Source organism: Dermacentor variabilis, chromosome 1 (genome assembly GCF_050947875.1).
Source record: "Dermacentor variabilis isolate Ectoservices chromosome 1, ASM5094787v1, whole genome shotgun sequence".
Lineage (NCBI taxonomy): Eukaryota > Metazoa > Arthropoda > Arachnida > Ixodida > Ixodidae > Dermacentor > Dermacentor variabilis.
The window spans coordinates 212,428,921-212,451,361 of NC_134568.1; the positions used below are offsets into that span (position 1 = coordinate 212,428,921).

General features: G+C 49.6%; 1 protein-coding gene across 4 annotated transcripts in view; it reads left to right on the forward strand.

The window, feature by feature from the left end:
• The window catches only part of MYPT-75D (Myosin phosphatase targeting subunit 75D), a 426,156-nt gene that overhangs the window by 339,057 nt on the left and 64,658 nt on the right, over positions 1–22,441 (forward strand). The window lies entirely within an intron of this gene.

The window sequence follows — 22,441 nt, forward strand, 5'->3', positions numbered from 1 at the left end:
GCACGAAAAACACGTGCGAGTTGGTTTCGCCTTGATCGCGCCTCTTGTTGGCATGGGTGTTGCGTGGCAGAAAAATTGCCTTTGGTTTAGCTCTGGTTAACCCTAGTTGAATTGCGAAAGCAAGAGCTGCATGGCTACGCTTCTTCAGGCGTTTCTTGAGCGCGTTGTGTTTTCCTCGCTTCGTTCTGTCGTTTTTGCGTCTCTTTCGCGCTCTCCATAACAACTAAATACACTGAGGCGAAGCGCATCGCGAGGCGACACCTCCTCTCCCTCTACCCCAGCGGAGCACATGTGGGGAAGCGAGCGTAAAGGCTTTAAGCGAGCGGAGACGGCAGCGCCATGTGTTGGAGCGCGGCTGCGGCGTTGCTGGGCAACGGCGGCACAAGGTCGTTCGTCGGCCACAGCATACGGCATGGCATACGGCATACGGCTGTCTGCATACGGCGCGACGAGCCGAAATGGCTCGCTGGCTGGCGTAGTAAAGCTTTCGCTTTAAAAAAAACACGCAGGCGAGCCGAGCGTGGCGCACACTTTCAGCTTTGCTCAGCAGACGCCACGCGCCGTTTCCTGAAGGGCCGTCGGCCACTTTCAGCGGTACAGGTCCGCGGGCCTCGCCACGTTGAATGCGAACGATGTCAAGCGAGCGGCAGGAGAACAATTCCATTCGTCGCCGAGCGTTGCGCCCGCGCTTTTCGGAGGCGCCGTCTCTTGGCGCTTCACGCACCGAACGGGTCTGCTTGCTGCTCCGAGTGTTGGTCCTGCCTCTCTCTCTCTTTCTCATTTTCGTTCACTTTTGCCGACTGACCTTTTCCAATCCCCTTGTGCAGCGCGGTTGAAGTGCGAGACAGCTCTGATGTCTGCTGTCTCGCACGAGACAGCTACTGCGCTGCATTTTATCCAGCCTTCATCTCCTTCAACCAAGAATCTCTTTCGCGATCGGTCTCGATAGCGCGCCTTGGCCAGCGTCCCCCCCCCCCTTGGTGTCGACGTGGCATGCACAAAACTCTGCCGGGATGTTTCCACACGTCGTGTGTCTGCGCTGGGAGCATATAGGGCAACATACGTGCCCGGGGGTTCTGCGCATTTACTTGATCGGCCGTGTGTTTTACGCACGCTTGTTTCGCGCCCTTTCAACAGCTGACACGTACCTGCGCCGCCTTTGCTCTTTCAATGTTTTTTTTTTTTGACTCCCCGGGAATGGGTGTCGTTCGAAGGCATATGATTGAATTTCAGTGCTGTTTTCGAGGCGTGGGAGATAAACTAACAAACGCGCCTCTCGACGAATTCATTAAAGATTAGAGAGCTTTAGCAGATCGTTTTCAGGCAACTTTAGCAGCTTATCCTTTAGAATTGGCTGAACACGTTTTAGCTGACATCACTGTTGAGCGGAGGACACGACGTGGTGGCATAATGGCGTTGCGCTGCTAAGCACGAGATTGCGGGATCAAATCGCGACCACGGCGACCGTATGACGATGGGGGCGAAATGAAAAAAAAGGCGCCCGTGTACTCTCTAATCCGTAAATTAATTCGTAATCCATCGTTACGGCGTGCCTCACAGTCATATAGTGGTTTGGGCACGTAAAACACCAGACTTTAATGAAAAGGGTTTTGTTAAACGGACAAAAATCCCTTGGTTTGCGGTGGCATATAGGGGTGATAAATAAAATTAATCCGACAAAGAAAAGCAATCTTAATTGTGTTCGCTTATGTAACTAAATTTATCGCTTGAAAATTCATTTCGTGAAATACTTGCAGGACGTCAGTTATTGAGTTTTTATTTATTAAGGACGCGGCTCTACTGCGCAGCATACTTCTGAATCTGGCCGAGCACATATCCGCACTGTTACGTCTCAACACCAGAATGTCGTTAGACATTTGCCACAATGTAAACACTCACCCATCCATCAGCGCCTATCCAGACGTCAACGCAACATGTACACCGACTCTTGACAGTTCCACAAAAGGCCACCACCCCACCATTACCTGACAACCTGAACTAAGGATGAAAGGGGGGACCCCATCCAATGCTACCGAAGAACGACCGCGACCTTGGTTGCTATCCTGCCGCACATTCCATACCATCGGGCTTCGGAGGCAGGTTTAGTGCGGAATGTTGCGAGCATGAGCGTGGTATCGCAGCGCATTCGATGATTGTGATTTGCTGCAGGACAGTCTTGAGATTCTCTAGTTGACGCGCGCCTAGGGAAGACGAAGGTATTAACCCTTTCAGTATCACTGGCGTACCGGAACGTTTCTGCGTTTTTGTCCCCCCATGTCGCCAACGTACCCGTACGATCTCCACTCTCTATTGAGGACCATACTAAGAGTGCACTTGCCATTAATCCGTCTCATTTTTCTTCCCCTTCTGAAAAAAAAAAACAAAACGACGCTGGAGGGTGCATTCCCTTCGAAAGAACCCGACACTGAAAGGGTTAAAAGCGGAGACTTTTTGAGCAGTGGGACAGAGGGTCCTGATGCGAACTCGGACGTTTAACTTGCTCTGACATGGAGTGGGATTCCGTAACTGGAGCCGTGTAACTAAGCCAATAAACCCTTTTTCCTTCATTCTACCAACCTGACGTAGCTGTCGACGGGCTTGGTGGATTCCTTGCCCGAACGCCACCCTAAGCCGCAACAGTACGGTGCTGCGTTGCGCTACCCAGCCATGGACGATAGCAGAGCGGACATGCATGCAGTGCGTCAGGGCGCCCTCTCCGAGCTTGAAGCGCATCGAGCACATTTCGAACACGCTGCTAAAACTGTCAGATGTTTTGCAGCCACACAGCTGTGCACCTGCGGTGAAACGTTCAGGCAACCACCGCCGAGCTCTGCACCTTTGAGTTGGGCTTTCGAGCGTGCGTTCGTGTCAAGCATCTAGTTAATTGTTCGCGGGCTTCGCCAACACTATAGTGAACTGATTACACGCGACACTAACCACGTGTATTAGCTAGCTCTCGCCCACTTGCGCGCTTTTTTTTTCGCTTGCTGCTGAACGACAACGCATCACTAAATTCAGCATACTGACTTGTAATAATTATCTGCAAAATGAAATCAAGGTGCTATCAAAAGGGAAAGCGATCGAAGAAACCAAGATAATCAAAGAGCATGGACCAAGCCAATAAGAGCGACAATAGCTGGACGGCTAGCTTTTTTGACCTGTACTGGAAAAACGTTGACCCAGAATGAAAAAACAAAGGGGGGGGGGGGGGAGGAACAGAACGAGAGTATCCTGAGACTAACTAGTAGTGAGCATTACGTTAACGTCGTGGACAGCGGCAGAGAGGAGGGTGTTAGAGATGTCGAAGTAGTGTACGGATAGGCGTGTACGTAGAGATTAAGGTAGCAGTAGCAAAAATGGCATCGCTCAACACTGTTCGAATCGAGGGTGTTTGAGAATGCGGAGTTGTAGGAAATTTTCAGATGAAAATGATTCCTGCATAGCGTGTGAAAATGGGGCAGGGACCATCGAGCATGTCCCTTTAGAATTTATCTATCCATATGTAAATTAGGACGTTGTTATCCTACCCAAGACCTCGGCTTTTAAAGGCAGTCGGGGAAACGTACCTAAAATTGGCGGTGCAGATCAGTAAGGAACGGATGGAAGATTGGTGGCTACAAATGAATTTCCTTCCCTTTAAAGGAAAGAAAATTTGTTTCGAATAATGTAGCTGAATGTATAAGCTTAATATTTAGATATACCGGTAAGATTTTGAAAACGAACTAGGTGCCATCTGCCACCCTCTGTTGCAAAGGCGGTGCTCATACCATCATCGTCGGGACAAGAATATAAATCCATAAACACAAAAATATTCAAGAAAGTGGATAGAGGGAATGTCGTCACAATAGATCAAGTGTTAGTCTGTGGGTTATGTTCCCACTGGCGGCAACCTATCTTTTTCTTCTACTTTCATTTTCCGTTTCGTTTAACAAGAATGTGAAGTGTATCGCGAACCTAACCATCGTTCTTAATTGATTGTATATATTAAGGTACACAAACGTAGATAATGTGCATTCTGTACATTGTAAAAACCCTAATTTCTCCTTACCTGACTTTATTATCTATTGGCCGTCGTAAAGCTACCACTAATCATGCTTCCCTGATTCTGCTCGCAGGTTTGTCAGGATAAATGCCCCTTTGGAGTCGGCCCCATAATTCGATAACAGCACTCATTGGCTTCAGGCTGCTGCTGGGTCACGTCGCTGTTGTTTCCCGCCCCCTATGGAGCCTTTTTCGGGCTCTTTTCTCGTATTAGTCCGTCGTGCCTTCTTATTTGTGTCGAGGCAGCTGAAGCGCATTCTATGGCCACCCATGGATATTCCGCTCGTGCGCCCACTGGCTGTGTATAGCGAGAGTATTGCCCGCAACGTATGCGGGAAAGCTCGGCGAACGGGGCAGAAGGGTGTGAAGCAAGGAGACGGCGCAGTGCGAATCTGTTCTTGGCGTCTGGCCAAACGCTGCGCTGCGCCCGTTGCTTCCTTCGTTCTTTTCGTTTTCTGCCGTGGGCCACGAGGAGGAGCTGTTTGGACCGCGCGTGTTCGATAAATCGCAGTTTCTGACGCAGTCGTTCGTGGCGGGAGCGATATTATTTACTTTCGCTAGTACGGGTACATGCACCCCAAAATGTTGTTGATCACGCGGTTCAGTTTTCTTTAAAAGTTCGTTTAAAGAAAGTTACGCCAAGGGGCCGCGGGTGCGAATTTGGTACCTGACCCAGTTTAGTTGTCTCGCTGAAGAAGTTGATTTATTTTGCGGGCGGCGTTCCCCGCGTACTTCCTGTATAGGTGGCGCCGCCGATATCATGCGCATTAGTAGACGTACACACGCTTGCGCTGTCCGGAAATAGGTCGTGCGCGCGCTGCATCCTGACTGATTGGTGTGTGTGTGAATGCTTGATGTTGCGCTTTGTAGTGCAGGGCCAAGCGCTGTTGTAAACAGTTATTTTGTGTGTTTTTATTATCTCTTTTGTCGCTTTCTATACAGCGGCTCATTCACATGCGCCTTCAGCTGCCCCTGTTAGGAGGGGCAGTCAGGCGAATGGATTCGCTCTTACGGTAACGGTTCGTACGCATGATGCGCAGATAAAACACAAATCCGTTCGCTCGGAAACGGATCTCTCGAATTTGCCACGCTTGGTCAAATATATTTAATAGCTCAAGGACGTGGGAAGAAAACGAGACAGCGCTCCTGCACTTGGCTTCTGTACAGTCGCGTGCAATATGACTTGCAGCTCCCTTGTTCGTGGTCGAAGGGAGGCTGCGCGGCGGCGCGGACGTGCGAAATAGCGGTTTAATAAATACCACTAAATGAAGGTGTGTTTAGGTCTGGAACTTACCCCGTGTCTGCGCAGCCGTAATGTGTTGGAGCCCCTTTGACCACGGGTACCGGTGTTGCAGGCCATGTTGCACGTGACTGTACATTAAACTATTTCCTAGTCGGCAACGCTTTCCCATTGACGAAATGTCTACGAACAGCGCAGCTCCTTATATACGTCACTCCGTTGACCGTGTAGTTATGCTTTGGAAGCAAACTAGTGATGCTTGCCGCGGAATGTAGTCGAAGGTATATAATCGAATGCCAAATTGTATTTCCATGGCTATGTTGCAGCAACGTACTGGATATCTACTCACTGTCATTATTTCTAGCTCCGTGTTCGTGACAAGTCTCTTGGCATGTATGCAGAGCCACCTATTGGGTGTACGCTCGATATAGGCTTTTCCAGTAATTGTACAGTGCCTAACTGACTCGACTAACGTGTGCGTTAGTCGAGTGGAGCTTTACTTTCGACGGCTGTTCTTGTTTTCCGGACGGCGAGCACCGCGTGAGTTGCCTTGAAGGTGACAATGGTGCGGATGTCTCCTTCTACAAGAATTTAAAACGGAGGTTAATTGACCGACCCGTAGACATAAGTGTAGTGCGCGTATATGGTGGTGTGTGCGCTTGCATACAGCTCCGTACCCTGGAAAGCTTGAGAAGTAGGGCCAATTATTTTCATTATAATTCCATTTTATGTAATTATTTTCCTTATAATTCTATTTTATGTGGAATTCTATGCATATTCTGCATTCATACACTATCGCAAAAACATTTCGTCGCTGAACCGGGTCCTCCCCTTGCATCTCGAAGCGCGGCCCATGTTGATAGCCTTAAATCTCCATCTTTCCTTTTTGTGTCTGGCAGCATCGCGTGATATCTTTTGATCCCAGTTGATGGATGGCGCGAACCTCTTTTTCGAGCGCGCACATTCGCCGCTGCAATCGGCGCATCTGCCGGGCTGCAATTGGCGTTGCGCCGCCGAAAGAGATCGCGGCGCCGGGATCTCTCTCCGCTTGTCGCCTCCGCGTGTGCGACGCACCTCGAGATGCGATGGCTTCCGCGCCGAGCGACGTCAAGAGGGAGCCCGCCGTTTGCCGAGGCGTGCTTTATTTGAAATGCGATTTCGAGACGCGCGGCGCCGCCCTCTGGACGGGAGGCCTCGGGTTGCGAATTGCGTAGCGCCGGATGTGATGATGGCCCGCTTCTTGGCGCCGCGTGAACGTGCGAGCCCAAATCCGCCGCTTTGTTTCGGGGCCTGTCCCAGCTCGCTCCGCGTGCCTCGTGTTCCGCGGGGATCGGCCACAAGCTCGGCGCGCCGTCCCGTTGTGGCGGAACGCGCGCCGGGTCGTGCGTGCCACGTCTGCGTTGGCTCTTTCTCTCGCTGTTCTGATATACAGTGTTGCCGCCTTTGCTTTACCGCACGCAGCGCGCTCGCCATCTTATGCCCCTGTCACACGGCACGTGTAATGTCATTCGCAGCGAATGAGATTACGTCTTCATACCATTTTTGTGGACCTACGCGGGCATAGAGAATGACATTCACAGCTAATGGCATTCGCCCATTGAATGAGTTTCCCGAACTCGTGCAAGCGCGGGTTACGTAATCTCGACAGGGGCTCGGCAAAAAATTACGAAATAAGTTAAAAGGAAATGTAATCGGAGGAAAGGTTGTCATAATTGCTGTTACGAACATTTAAATATTTTTTCACGTGCAGCACCATAGTTGAAGTAGTTTGTGCAGCTGTATTCTTGTTCCCAGTCTTCGACTGGACGCTAGCACCTCTTGTCGGCCATGTTTAGAAGCGCTCATCTATTTTTTCTTTTCATTTCTGCATAATGTTTTCGAAGTGGTGCCTCGCTAAAGCCTATCCACCAACCACGGAAAGCAACCCTGCAGCTTCGTCAGCGGAAAATGAGAAGAGCGCACGGAACCGACGACGAGACGCGCGCGCTGCCGAAAGTGTGGGAAGACCACCTCACCGATTTGCGCAGGGCGTAACCTGAAATGATACATGCCGACTGCCTGCGTGCCGATGAACATCGCCATCGATTGCGAATACCATTTTGTATACTCGTGTAGACAGGGAACTCAAGACCGCAATGACATTCGGTACAAATGTAGATTTACTGTGAATGGCATTACACGTCCCGCGTGACAGAAGTATTACTCTGTTAACGCGAAGCATCCTTGGAGAGTTCAACCCAGTTTTCTCTAACGACTATCCCGCCCTTTTCTTGGGCCGATCCCGAAGATAGTGCAGTCTAAAAACGTGGAGCGACCCCGAAGGACATTGGGTACCTGCCCCTGGGACCACTGGGTGTGTGCCACTGCATGCATGTGGGCCCCTGGGACCACTGGGTGTGTGCCACTGCATGCATGTGGGCCCCTGGGACCACCGGGTACACTGGGCACATGCCTAGTGGTCCCATGCCGATCCCGAAAGGCATTTGATGTCAGCCCCTGGGGCCACTGGGTATGTGCCCAGTTTGCAGATACCCATGCAGTACCACATACCCAGGGGTAGGGATTCAATGTCCTTGGTGGCAATGGGACCATTGGGTATGTGTCACTGTGTATTTGCCTAGTTTACCTAGTGGCCCCTTGGGCACATACCCAGTGGCCTCAGAGCAAATACCCAATGGCGTTCTGGCCCACATTTTTATACTGCACTATCTTCGGGCTGCATAATCCGAAGAGCGACGTACCGATGACGTAGCTCTTTCCCGCTTTTTCTCTGTGGCCAGTGACACGCACCTGTTCGCTGAGCGAGTTTTCTAGGCCAGGAGGCATACGCGTGAAGCGGCACGGAACTTGCGCCGCTATTAGAAGGCCCCACTGCTCCTTGCGACGCAGAGTCGTGTATGCGCTTGGCGACTATGGCATTATCACAGTTATCACCGTATTCCGCACTCGGGACCAAACCTCAGCCTTCGTCGCAGACGCGTATACGGAGCGGCGCGGTGGCGCTGGTTACGCCCAGCCGATGGGTGTGGAGGGCAGCAAGCCGGTGCGAGAAGTTCATCCTTACATTTTTTTTATTTTCTTTTTTAACTTGTAGACTCCGTCTGCGATCGGGCGTGAGATTACATGCGCTGGCATGACTGACGGCCGCGTGCATGAAGCGGAGTTCGGGCGCGCGCCGCGAACACCAAGTCCGTGCTTGCGCTTACATATTGGACGGAACGCCGTAAGCTCGCGCCGTGGGCACATCATAGCCGGTAAAGCTCCGCACTAATTTTGCGCAGCGCAGCTTAAACTGACAGTGTCGCGGAGGGAAGACTGTGTGTACGGTATACCTGCACTTCTCGATGACCCGCGATGCGCGCCTGGCCTCGACCATTCTTACATTTCGAGTAAATTTGATATTAATGGAGCACACAACAGTGAGCAAAAGCCTGTGAACGAATTTTCTGCAGTACTGGCTCTCTAAAAAACGACGAAGTTGAATTTAGCGTCGTAAGTCGTGTTTTTCAGACTGCCCTATTCATTTCCATTCGGACATTGTCGTGGCAAAATATCCGTGCATGTCCGAAAAACCGAATATTATTATTTCTTGTTAAGCAACTAACGGGGCTAATTGGTGGGCATGCGCTACGTACGTCCATTTCTCGTTCTTTTATGTTCGTTCAACGTCTTCCGTCAGTATAATACTAAGTGCACTACAATCATGAATAATTATTCCCCTTTTATATTGGCTCCCGAGTGTCGCGCAAGGATGTTGCATGTCTGCTAGAAAGTTCTGTAGCCGCGAGATTGCAGCGCTTGCTCGCCGCCTTCTCGTGCGCAGGTCTTGTGTTTAACTTTTTTCGAGGGGTTGCACGCTGCGCATACAGTGCCCGTCAGTTTTGCTCAATGTATATTCACATTCTTTTACTACGTCTATATGCATGTCGGCTTAGGAAGCTTTAATCCTCCCCTCTCTTCCTTTCTTTTTTTTTTCGATCGCATCCAGAGTTTATGAATGGTGATATCAGAAATAGCAGGATCTTGTGTATATGTTTCCCAGTTTTCTTTTTTCAGGTTATAAAGTCTATCACGCATCAGTGTACTCATCAGGCCTTCCACTTGCCTTTCTTCCACTTAACCTCGAGCGTCAGTCATTGTTCTTTGGTGCCGCATAACTCATATTTGTATGTGTGACCGCCTCCTTCCCGCGACCTCCGATGCTCGAGCCGCAGGCTTCCTTCTTTCATCCAGAGCTGTAGCCCAGAGCCCAGAGAAAGCTTTAGCGGTTCGAAGGTCCTCGCGAAATCCCTCTCTCCCCCACCTCATCTGTTTTCATGTACGGCCGAGTGTGCCCTGATCTTCCCGAGGCGCCCCCGGCGTGCTAGGATTAGGCGAGCGTCCGAAAGGGGTCGAAAGCGAGTGGTTTTCATGTTTTGTGTGTGTGTGTGTGTGTGTGTGTGTGTGTGTGTGTGTGTGTGTGTGTGTGTGTGTGTGTGTGTGTGTGTGTGTGTGTGTGTGTGTGTGTGTGTGTGTGTGTGTGTGTGTGTGTGTGTGTGTGTGTGTGTGTGCGTGTGTGTGTGCGCGCGCGCGCGCGCGCGCCCGTGTGTGTGCGGAGAGAGAGAGAGAGAGAGAAAATAAGAAAAGTAATCTGGTGAAGGAAGGCTCTTGAGTGAGAAAGAGTGGCGGAGAGAGATGGGGAAAGAAAGGTAAGGACGTGAGCTAGAGTCAGCGCGGGAGAAATCCAATAAATCAGCTTTGCCTGTTCGTAGCTTATACGCACCTGGCCAAATATATTTTTCTTAGTGAGGTGTTTTCAGTGCTGTTTGCGCGCGTGAGGGCCTCTGCTCTGCTACGACGCGCCGGGCCACCGAACCTTCCGCATTTCTGGTCCGCTGCCCCGCACGCGCCTTTAGAGAGGAGAACGGTTAAGATTGCTGTCCGTTATTTCGTTCCCTGTTCCTTTATAGGAGGATGCGGACGGCGTCCTGTTTCGATATGTCCTGGCGAGTCTGCGTCGCTACGCATCTCCTCCTTGTGCATGCGAAGTATTCCTTCTGTGGAAGATGTATGTTTTTGGTTTTGTTCTGTAATGCACGTACCTTGGCTGCCGTGTATGCATGTCAGTGGGACTAGTTACTCCTCGTGGTTTCTTTCCATCTGTCTGTTCAACAGTAGTACATGTCGATCTGATGTCGTTGCCCTCTAGGCAACACTTTCTTATATTTATCCCCCCCCCCCTCCCCTCTCTTTCTGTTATGCTTCTGTCCGTCTCATCAGACATAGCTACATACTGTCATCTTCGACACAATATCAGTTGTGTTTCTGTAAGTGCCGTGCAATTTGCCAAAGAGCGCGGCAGTCATTTCTTGCCCATAATCACCGGGGAAAAAAATTTAAACAGCAAAACGCCACCATGATTCCTTTTATGCTGAACTACCTCGAAATGTTTTTTTTTCCTTTTTTTTTTTGTTGACCGTCTTTGCGGAGTCCTTTCTGAAATGGATCAGGGCAGGCACTCCGCACGAACTTCCATTGTTATTGGCCGTATATTTATACGTTCTCGATTTTTGAAGCTCGTGTAGCGTAGCCGGGAACCATGGACTGGCCTGCGTCGACCGACGGTTCGCGGTGACCCCTGGATAAGGCCGCAGCGTGGGACGAGAAAGATGAATGCTGTCCCCCGCGCGCTTCTTTGTCTGTGCTGTTGCTTTTTCGCGAGGCTCTTCCTTTTTCGGGGCCCGTGGTGTGTTCGTCAGCCCTCTTCCCCCCTTCTTTTGATATATTTTTTTACTCGCTTGGGCACTGAAAGGGGGAGGGGGGCTGAGAAAGGTTTCGTTTTTATTTAGGGAGTGTTTTTCGCTAGCATTGTCATTTTCTTCTGACTGTGGTGGTGTGTCGCCCAAGTTCCGAGCACACTTTCGTCTTGCTGCTCCCAGCCTGTGTACTAGACTAGGATGGCGGCTATAGCTTGGTGAAAAAAATACTGACGGGGCAGGCGGTATCGAGAAATGGGGACACACCGCAGAAAGTGGGAGGAAGGGAAAATAACGTCCTTCGGGCATTCTGCTCCTTCGACGTCCCTCTCCCCCCCTCCCCTTCTCCTCCATTTGAGGCCGAAAGGGGGTATATGTGCGAGATGATTATGGGTCAGCGTTACGACGGAGGCACATCTGCGGTCTTCTACTGTGTGATGTATCCCCGTTGAAGCGCCTTTATTGACCTTTTCCCGCAACTCTCCTCCCTTTGGCGTCGCTTAGATCGACTTCGCGATTCACTCCGTCTCCTCCTTCTCCTTGCGACCAGTTTCTAGCTCGGAAATCTTCCAAGCTCTACTGGCCATTTCGGCTGAAACACACAAAAGGTTTCGGCGGTCAAAATTGAAACTGGCAGGGTTCTTTTCGATGTCGCTGATTGAACTGTTACAAACGCTGAAGTCGCTGTGGGACGTACAGGGAGTTCTTCTAATAGGTTCTCTAACGAAGTGAAAATGCTTTTGTGCACTTTCTTCTTTCTTTTTCGCTCTCTAGGTCGAGGAGTACGGTCGAGGAAGAACAGTCACCCCGCAGGGATTGGTCACTTGCATTGCACTTACGCGGTGATGTACTACGTAATAGTCTTTCCCGCTTTAGTAAGTGAAGTTAATGAGAATTAGTATCACGCATATGTATTACGAAATAAATTGAAAGATTAACGAAGAAAAAGGAAATGATGCCAGTTACGCTGCCGCACAGATTACGCTTCGGCTGCGTAGGCTGTCGATGAACGTTATAAGCTCCGAAACTTATAGCTTGAATTATGTCAATATAGTATGTCGCACCGCGCAGGAGCGTCTGCGTCAGCAGGCGTTTGGTGTGTTGCGACACCACGTACCCGAGCACACGAGGGTTGGACCCTCCCGCGTGTAGCCGTGCGCGGCTTAGCCGTGTCCGGGGAAAGGGGGATCCTGGGGGTTGAACCGATGCCGGGTGTTCGGACCGTTATGGCCCCCCGGCGGAGGCAACACACCTCTTTGGCCTCTGCTTCACGTAGACGGCACCCCTGGGCTGACCCACCCGGGGGAAATCGGCAGTCGCCTTTTCCTGTCCACCTCTTGAACCTTTTTCTTTCCTATCTTCTTTCTTTTACTGTCCTTTCATCTCTTCCGTCACTTCCTAATTTTCCTAGGCGTCTAGTGTTAACCTTGTGTATGTGCGCTCCCTTGGGTATGATATATTAGGTTATAGTGGCAATGTACGGTTGGCGCCTGCAGCGTCCCCATGTTGGGCTCCATGGTGGGCGGCCGCCATTGCTGCGGAAAAGAAACTGAAATACTATGGGAACACCCGCATTTCCCCGCCTACTTGATCGTCACCCTCAAAAGAGGGGGCGCACCGAAGACCTGAGCACATGTTTCACCCGCACTAAAGAGACCTACCCAAAATACCACGTAGTACACAGTGAGAACCCTGAAAAACAAACCAGATTCATTTCACCATTCACAGTAGCAAAATCTTTAGGATACATCAGATTAAATGTGCGGCCATATATCCCCAACCCTAGACGGTGTTTCAAATGTCAGAGGTTCGGCCATGGCTCGCAGAGCTGCCGTGATCAAATAACTTGTGCAAAGTGTGGAGTCCAGGGCCACCCCTCCGACAACTGCAGTGGCACACCTCACTGTGTGAACTGCAGTGGTGACCATCCAGCCTACTCACGCTCCTGTCCGAACTGGAAGAAAGAAAAAGAAATAATCACCCTCAAAGTCAAAGAAAACATTCCGTTTAAGGAAGCCCGTAAGAGGTGCTCACCTTTCGACAGCACACCTTATGCTGATGCGGCGCGTCGGGGGGCAGCGTCGCAGCGGCCATTGCCAAGTGCCCTGCCCGCGTGCAGCGAGCAGGTACCTTTGGCTCCTGCCCCCAGGGTGGAAGTAGGTAAGCCTACTCCATCCAACCAGCAAACAGGCCAGGCTACCCTTGGGTTGCCGGCCCCACAAGAGTTATCTGCGGCAACCTGCGCTACAGCAGCGATCCCGCAGGCCCGATAGCGGCCCCGAAGGTGGGTGCAGCCGAAGCTGCCCCAACCTCCCCGGCCCCTTCCAGCGCTGGCAATAGCCGGCGCAGCCAAATCCCACAGGGAGCCCCATCGACCTACGGGCTGGTGGGCGCAGGGGTCTTGCCTTCCGAGGTGAGACTCTCTCGAAAAACTTCTCGCTCGCAAGAGCGCGTGTCCGGCGCCTCACAAGAGGCAATGGACACAACACCTATCCTCACGGCGCACCAAGCGCCTAAGGAGCGGCGAGGCTCCCTCGAACGCTCCGGAAAAGACAAAACCCCAGTTACAGAGCCTCGAAAGAGCTCTGTAATCTAATGCATCACTGCCGTTTCCGTACACACAGCACCTATTTACTTACAATATGGATACAAAAATTATTCAATGGAACGTCAGAGGTCCCCTTAGAAACCTTGATGATGTACAAGAACTCATCCACCAATACAATCCAAAAGTGCTGTGTTTACAGGAAACGCACTTAAAACCAAAACACAAATTTTCTTCGACAGCACGTTACTTTTCGCAAAGATCGCGATGATGCTATCGCATCATCGGGCGGTGTTGCCATTGTAATTCAAAAAAGCATAGCGTACGTGTCAACGTTTACAGCTACGAACGGCCCTGGAAGCAGTGGCGGTTCGAGTTCTGCTGCTAAACAAACTCACCACTATTTGTTCGCTTTACATACCCCCAGATTACAAATTAAACAAACCTGAATTTCAGTCCTTCGTAGATGAATTGCCAGAACCTTATGTCGTTCTTGGCGATTTCAATGCACACAGCACCTTGTGGGGAGACTCTCGTATCGATGCGCGAGGTCGTCTTGTTGAACAGTTCCTTTTTTCTTCTGGAGCGTGCCTTCTAAATAAGAAAGAACCCACATATTACTCTCTTGCAAACAGAACCTTTTTGTCAATAGATCTTAGTATAGTTTCCGCGTCTATACTGCCCGAACTCGAATGGGAAATTACGAGCAATCCTAACGGGAGCGATCACTTCCCCGTATTGCTAAGAACATCTAAAGAAAATGAATTTCCTCCACAAGCTCCTAGGTGGAAGATAGATACAGCCGACTGGGAGAAATTTCGAACTCTCACTACCATCTCATGGGCTGATATGTCTTCTTTAGAAATTGATGCTGCTGTGGAGTATTTTACAGCTCTCATAATAGATGCCGCATCTAAATGCATATCTGAAGGAAGTGGCTTGGCATGCAGACGGCGTGTCCCGTGGTGGAACGACGAATGTAGGATCGCTCGTAAGAAACAGAACAAAGCGTGGGGGCTGCTCCGCGCTTCCCCCACTGCAGAGAATGTTATCAACGTTAAGAAAGTAAAGTCCCAAGGCAGGAGAACCCGCAGGCAGGCCAGAAGAGAAAGTTGGCAGAACTTTTTATCGAGTATTAACTCGTTTACAGATGAAGCCAAAGTCTGGAACAGGGTAAATAGAATTAGAGGACGACCAACGTATTCACTCCCTCTGGTAAACACACAGAGCGATACACTGCAAGATCAGGCAGACTCACTTGGGGAACACTTTGAGAGCGTGTCACGTTCCACCAATTATTTAAAACCCTTTCTCAAATATAAACAAACAGTAGAATGCAAGCCACTCATAAGAAAGTGTCAGCAGAATGAACCGTTCAACCGTCCTTTTAGCATTGCAGAGTGGAGAGCTGCCTTGAGTGCATGCAAGAGCTCTGCACCGGGATCTGACAGAATCATGTATGAAATGATCAAAAACTTGCACACTGACACCCACGTTGTACTACTCGCACTTTTCAACACCATTTGGGCTGTGGGATACGTTCCAACCGCATGGAAAGAAGCCATTGTTGTCCCTGTTTTGAAACAAGGCAAAGACCCTTCTTCAGTGGCAAGTTACCGCCCGATAGCCCTCACAAGTTGCATGTGTAAGGTATTTGAACAAATGATAAATCGGCGACTCATCCATTTCCTTGAACAAAATGCTTGATCCCTATCAGTGTGGCTTCCGAGAAGGGCGCTCCACAACGGACCATCTTTTACGTATTGAAGGACATATTCGTGACGCGTTTGTACACAAACAGTTTTTCTTATGGATATTCCTCGATATGGAGAAGGCGTACGATACAACATGGCGCTACGGAATCTTGAGAGATTTGTCAGAAATGGGCATTCATGGTAATATGCTAAACGTAATAAAAAGCTACTTGTCCAATCGTACCTTCCGGGTAAAAGTCGGCAATGTGCTGTCACGTCCTTTTACACAAGAAACTGGTGTACTCCAGGGAGGCGTGCTCAGTTACACACTCTTTATTGTTAAGATGACAACACTTCGTGCTTCCTTACCACCGGCCATTTTTTATTCCGTCTATATGGATGACATTCAAATAGGTTTCAAATCCTGTAACCTCGCAGTATGCGAGAGACAGGTACAGCATGGTTTGAACAAGGTGTCAGGGTGGGCAGAGAAAAATGGTTTTAAAATCAATCCTCAAAAGAGTTCTTGTGTTCTGTTCACAAAAAAAGAGAGGCCTGGTTCCGGATCCTTGCTTAGAAATGTGTGGACAACAGATACCTGTAAACAAAGAGCACAAGTTTCTAGGAGTTATACTTGACAATAGACTCACTTTCGTCCCACACATTAAACATCTTAAAGAAATATGTCTGAAAACAATGAACCTAATGAAACTTCTATCCCAGACTACGTGGGGTAGTGACAGGAAGTGCTTAATAAATCTCTATAAGAGCCTGATTCGCTCTCGATTAGATTACGGTGCCGTGGTATATAACTCTGCCGCCCCGAGCGCGCTAAAGATGCTAGATCCTGTTCACCATCTAGGTATCCGCTTAGCCACTGGCGCTTTCAGAACAAGCCCGATTGAAAGCTTATATGCGGAATCAAATGAATGGTCTCTTCATCTACAGAGAACTTACATCAGTCTTACATATTTCCTGAAAATACGATCCAATCATCAACATCCATGTTTTAACACTGTTAACGATATGACGTGTTCTACACTTTTCCAGAATCGACTCTCTGTAAGACAGCCTTTCTCGCTTCGTGTGAGGGAGCATAGTCATGAAATGCATATCCCACTCCTCGAGCTTCCCATAATGCATCCAGCCAAGTTGTTACCACCTTGGGAGTGGCAGGTCGTAGAATGTGACATATCCTTTATAGAAGTAACGAAACACGCACCAGAGATCGAAATCCGAATGCATTTCCTAGAACTCCAGCACAAGCACTCCTGTGCAAAGTTCTACACAGACGCTTCGAAGTCAAATGTCGGGGTGTCCTATGCTGCTGTCGGCCCATCCTTCTCAGAATCCGATGTACTGCATCCGGAAACAAGTATCTTTACGGCCGAGGCCTACGCATTACTGTCTACTGTGAATCATATAAGAAAATCAAAACTTCCAAAAGCAGCGATTTATACAGACTCCCTGAGCGTCGTGAAGGCCTTGATGTCACTCTATACACACAAAAATCCTGTACTTGATGAACTCTATACCGTCTTGTGTAAAGCGTACATATCTAACCAGAGTATCATTATATGCTGGGTGCCTGGCCATAGGAGCATTGAGGGTAACGTTCTGGCGGACGAGATGGCCACATTAATCGCATCGCAAGCTGTTAACCCTACCGCTGAGGTGCCTGTCACAGATCTGAGGCCTTTCTTGCGAAGGAGGCTGCGAGATCACTGGCAACACATGTGGGACGCGGAAACGAATAATAAGCTCCACCTGATAAGCCACAGTTAGGATTCTGGCCCTCGACTACAAAATCGCGCCGAACAGATGTCCTATTCTGTAGTCTAAGAATAGGACACACATTTGGCACCCATAACTTTCTACTCACCGGAAGTGAGCCTCCAACCTGTGGTAGATGCTGGGAGAGGCTGACCGTACTCCACGTCCTCCTGCAGTGTCGGGAAGCCGCATCTGAGAGAAAGAGACATTTTTCCTTAGCATACCGACAGCACATTCCTCTTCATCATGCAATGTTTCTCGGTCCAGAACCGCTTTTTAATACAGACACAGTCCTAGGTTTCCTCAGAGATGTGGTCTTACATGTTATTAGTCCCATACATTCGTAGCGCCTCCTCTCTCCAGAGGATGCCACTGCGATAATTGTTTTGCATAGCACATGCCTCCAGGCCCTTGTGTTTCAAGGGCTCTAAGGAGGCAGTAGTGCTCTAGCATTTCTTATAATCTGATATATTTTACCTATCGTATCATTCTTTCTAAATGCACCTAAATGTTCATAGTACAAGTCATACGTCATCGCCATAATTTTATTATACAGATTTTACGCGCTTTAGAGCGTATATTTTAAGGCCCCTTTACAGCCACGTCACACCAACTTCATAGTAATCATAATTACACTGCAAACTCATTACCACAGACATGGCGCTCTTTGACCATACTTGGCCCTTGCGCCATTAAACATCACGCACTCCATAGTATGTCGCACATGCATAGACGCGCACGTACGCATTCACGAACTCGAGAAAAGGAAACGCGCTTGCTTTCGCGTTTATTCTGGCTTGATCGCGTTTGGAATTTTCCTGCCAATGTATGCGTTTATTCCTCCTGTGACGGAACTTGGTGTAGTGTCTGTATTGGAGGCATATACCATACTGGGCACTTAGCGTCAGCTCGACCACATTATCACTTCAGGCCGGATATTTAGGCGCTAAATAAATGCTGTCTTAGGGGCCCATAGCAGCGACTTCAGTTCTAAGGAACACAGCCCACTAAACCTCTGTTTTTTGTTTATTCGTTTTATTTTATCGATGAAACGGAATGAAGCAAGTTGCACAAGTTGCAACCTTTATCTGAAATCTAGTGCGACTAGACACCACGGGAAAAGTTGTGAAATCAGTCGCAAACAAATACCACCTCAAGACTTTCGGCTTTCATGTTGTCTCTTTTTTTCATTTGGGAGGTGGTACACAGAAGAGCGCTCAACATCCACCGACGTTAGCGGCGCATGCTTGAACATTCGATGATCCAGGGCCCTCTGGAGTTGCAGAATGTTCGGCGCTCAGAACCTTTGACAACTATTTCATTACCTAAAACCCGGCGTTTTCGTCAGAGGCAGATTGAGGTTTTGAACTAACTCTTATCATCAACAGGTCCACTGTGGATGGCGGCGAACCTTTCCTGAGCGTCCCAAATGAGCCGCGCATTCCGAGTTAGAGCTGCGCCCTAGCATTGAAGTTTCTCGATGATGTTGCCTAAGAACATGCAGCGAGCGCACGAGTATACTAAGTCACCTTCAAGTGTATCGTCGTATAGCGCAGTGTAGCGCAAGGTCGGTTGCATCGTGACTGGCGACGGGGAAGCGGCAGGGCGATCTCATCGGCAGCGCTCGGCCAGCAGCATGCATTTGCAGCGTCATCCGACGGGAGCCGACCTTGTTCACCGAACGCACGCTTGAGAGCAGCACGATACCACTGCGCAAGCGCTCCGTCACGCGGCTTTTTCCGTATTTCGCGGGGTTCTTTGCAATCCGGAAAAAAAGGACTACGTTAGACGTATCGTAAAGGGGACTCGATCGGTGGTTTCTGAAGGTGCTTTACAAAACTGCGTGTCATACATTGGGGTCTTCAGCCAATGATTAAAAAAGTTGGGTAATTAAACTTAATTATTGAGTTATGGGGAAACCAAAAAAATGTTGAGTTACTATAGGCTATTGGGAATAGTATGCGTTCGGTTCGATTCGCTTCCGACGCGCCTTTCATTTTTAAATTCATGGCTCAAGTTATGCGGGACACCCTATATATAAGTATGGCGACTCGCGCACGTAGACGACAGACGGAATATTGTAGCCGACGAGGAGGAAACGAAAAGCTTTATACAGTATGTACAACATAGCAGGTAATAGCAGGTGGTAGCATAAAGTAGCGGAGCCGAAGAGTGCACCAGACCGACGGGGCAGCTGGTGGCAACGCTCTCTGTCCCCACAAAGGGCCGGTTCTCCCTTAAATCTCTTCGGCGACTCCTCGTCCGCAGGAACCGGGTTGGGCGAGTTCTCGTCGGCAGGAATCAGGCGGGGCAGGGTGATGGCCTCGCCCGCGTCGAATTCTTGATTCGTCGCGGAGTAGTGGGAGCTCTCATCGCCCCGTGGTCGCCACGTGGTGCTCTTTTCCTAATCTTGTCTCTCTCAATAAATTCTGCCCACACTGTTATGCAGATCGTTGCCCTGGCTGTGGCAGCTCGCCCACAATCTTCCACGTCACGATTGAGTGCACTGCAAACCTCTTTCCTCCCTTGCCAACTCTCCTTTACCCCCTACGCAACAAAGAGCTGTGGGACGATGCCCTCCGCGACGGACCTCCCGAGGTCCTCCGAGCAGTGATACAACGGGCTCGAAACATCGCCGGAATCATCTTAGGGACCCTGGACTGAGGGTTCCTCCCACACTGCTCTCGCCATTCAAATATTATTAATAAAGATGTTTTACTCGTAGTATGGCACAACAATAAGGCACCAACATCAAAGTAGGCATTTAGAGGAGCGCTACAGGTGCCACTAAAATGTTTCTAGACCCATAGTTCATGCTTATATGTCAAGTAGGCACGGTAAGGACGTAAGGACAAAATAGGCATTTTACCTAATGTTTCGCTCTCTAGTTAGTTCGCTATTGCGAGGTAACGCTTGCCACACCTTCCCTCTAGTTTGACTGCTGCAAGGTGACGTACACTACGCTTGCGCGTTTCTTTGAATGTAGCGGGCTCGAGAATAATGAAGTTAACCTCGCTAAATCGCCTGCGTCAACAAGAAACAAGATTGCTCAGCAGCTGTCGTTGCGGTGTTATTGCTTCTGGCCTGAAGTCATGATCCCGCCGCACGTAATAGAGCAAGAGTGCTATCGATCGGCCTCTGGGACCCAAGATGGCTCTGTCCTTTTGACGAATGTTTAGTTCCCGTAGTGTGCATTGACAAATGGCGCACGTCTAGGCGGAAGTCAAAAGTGCGCCCGCTAATGGCTTCGTTCTCGCTGGATCGCTTAGCACAAGACGAGGAAGACGCGGGGGGCCGTGGCACGTTACGGTCGAGGCTGTCGCGCTTGTTTTTTCTGCGCGTTTTTCTCGTGGAAGCACCTCGCGGCTGACGATGCGTCACGCAGGCTTTCGTCGCGTGGTACGCTGCCTGCTTGCCTCGCCTGCCCTGCTGAGGCCGTATTTGACGATACCGGCAAAACGTTTAACGACTACTTCCATCGAACGTGTAATTTATTGAACGGTCATTTCGCGCGCATACGCTTGTGGAGAAAAGCCGCTGGGCGGTTGTCACGAAAAACGTCAAAGGAACGCGGATGCGATGAGCATGGGCGCGCGTAAATGCCGCCTGATCGAGTGTCCCGTTGTATTGTGCACCGTGTTAATTGAATGATAAATTTCATGCCAAAATGGAGTATCCACAAGATGCACATCGGCGTGACCGTAGTATTTAAAATGTGTGCATATGTCGACAAAAGTTCTTGCCGTGGAAGTGGTTCTTCCGAAACAAGACTTTATGAGAGTCTGGAAATTCGAGGAGTTGCTGTACGCTTTTAAGGATATTGCCACATGGCACAAACCGTTTATTTCGCGTCTTTTTTTTTTTTATGGATAAGCTGCGTGTTTCAGCGGCGACTGTCTCTGATTATAAAAATACGAGATTCTATAGACAATACTAGTTGTTGCTGGTATTTGCCCTAACGAAATGATCGCAATCGAGAGGGCGCATGCGATCTCGCAACACCCTTAAAATTGTATGCGTGCTTGAACTTTCACTCTTAAAGGGCCCCTCACCAGGTCTGGCCATATTGAGCTGACAAGCGCAGAGCATACAATGCGCGCTAACGATTGTATTTGGAAGTAATCACATCGCTCGGCGCCGCGGAACGGTCTGAAATTTCAATCCGAATGCCGTTTTTCCGTTTCCCTCGCGGCGACCGCGCTCCAAGGCGGACGGTGACGTCCTCGTGCTCCTGCGCCTACGTAATCGTGTCCGCACTGTGACGTCGCTCGTGGTGACACGTGACTTCGAGAATTATTCATGACATCTGTTATCTGTGCGTTCTGTTGCTTGAATTGACGAATTGAAGTTTAGAGAAATAATTAAAAACACAATGTCTGCGTGTTTTTCTGTTTTGTTTTACTTCGCACCGAAGCAAGAGAGATAGATGTACTTCCGCTTCGTCTGCTTGTTCCCACGTTCGTGCAGTCATGTGCGCAAGTACCGAAACTATGCCATTTTCTACCGTGTACCAGCGCCGTGATCATGCTCTGCGATCCGCTTGTTCTTCCTCAGTATTCGTGTCGCACTTAATTATACCGCTGGTCATGTGTCCTTCTGCACAGCGTGCAAAATCGTGCGCTGCGCAAAACCGGACAATCACAACAGCTCGCGTGTAACGCCGTCAGTAAAAATGCGCAGCGCTGAAAAAAAAAGAAAAAGAACCGAAAAAAGTGAGGAGAAAAAAAAATGAAGGCGGCGCCCGTGACGTATGCCATATGCGATCCTCGAGGTCCGGTATGGGAGAATGCAGGGAAGGAATTTCGCTTGCTGAGGCTAGACGGGGCGAGTGGAGGGAGTGTCTCACTTGGCAGTGGAGCTCGCTTCCTGAAATCATGGGTTCGCGGCAATGAAATATTTCTATCTTGGCTACGAATGAGCCGATTTGAAAAATATTTGCTACAGAACGCTCCCTAGAGGACACGTAACTTTCATCGTGTAACCAAAATTTGCTATGGGGCCTGGTGAGGGGCCCTTTATAGAAGTTTGCACCCATCTTGGCGTATCGTCCCCCAACAATAATCGTCGCCTGGCCCGTATTTCCTTTCTTTAAAGCTGCGAGCTCGGTACTTCCAGGTCAGGAACGGCATGCGCGTTGTCAGCGTGGCATAGCATTCTCGACAGGAAAGTAGCCAGCGCAGAGTTTTCGAGAAAGGAAACGTAAGCAAGGTAGATCACGATTATCATTGTGCGACAAAGATAAGCCCCAAAGCGGGCAAACTTTTTTAAAGCGTTCCGCGTGATTTTCGTCTCGTGGTGATCTCGGAGCCGCGGGAAATAGAACAAACGTACGGTGGCGCAGCGCTCTGGCGCTACCGACATTTCCTTCTTGAAATCTGTGTAGTATTGCGGATCCGCGGACGCCCCTCAAAAA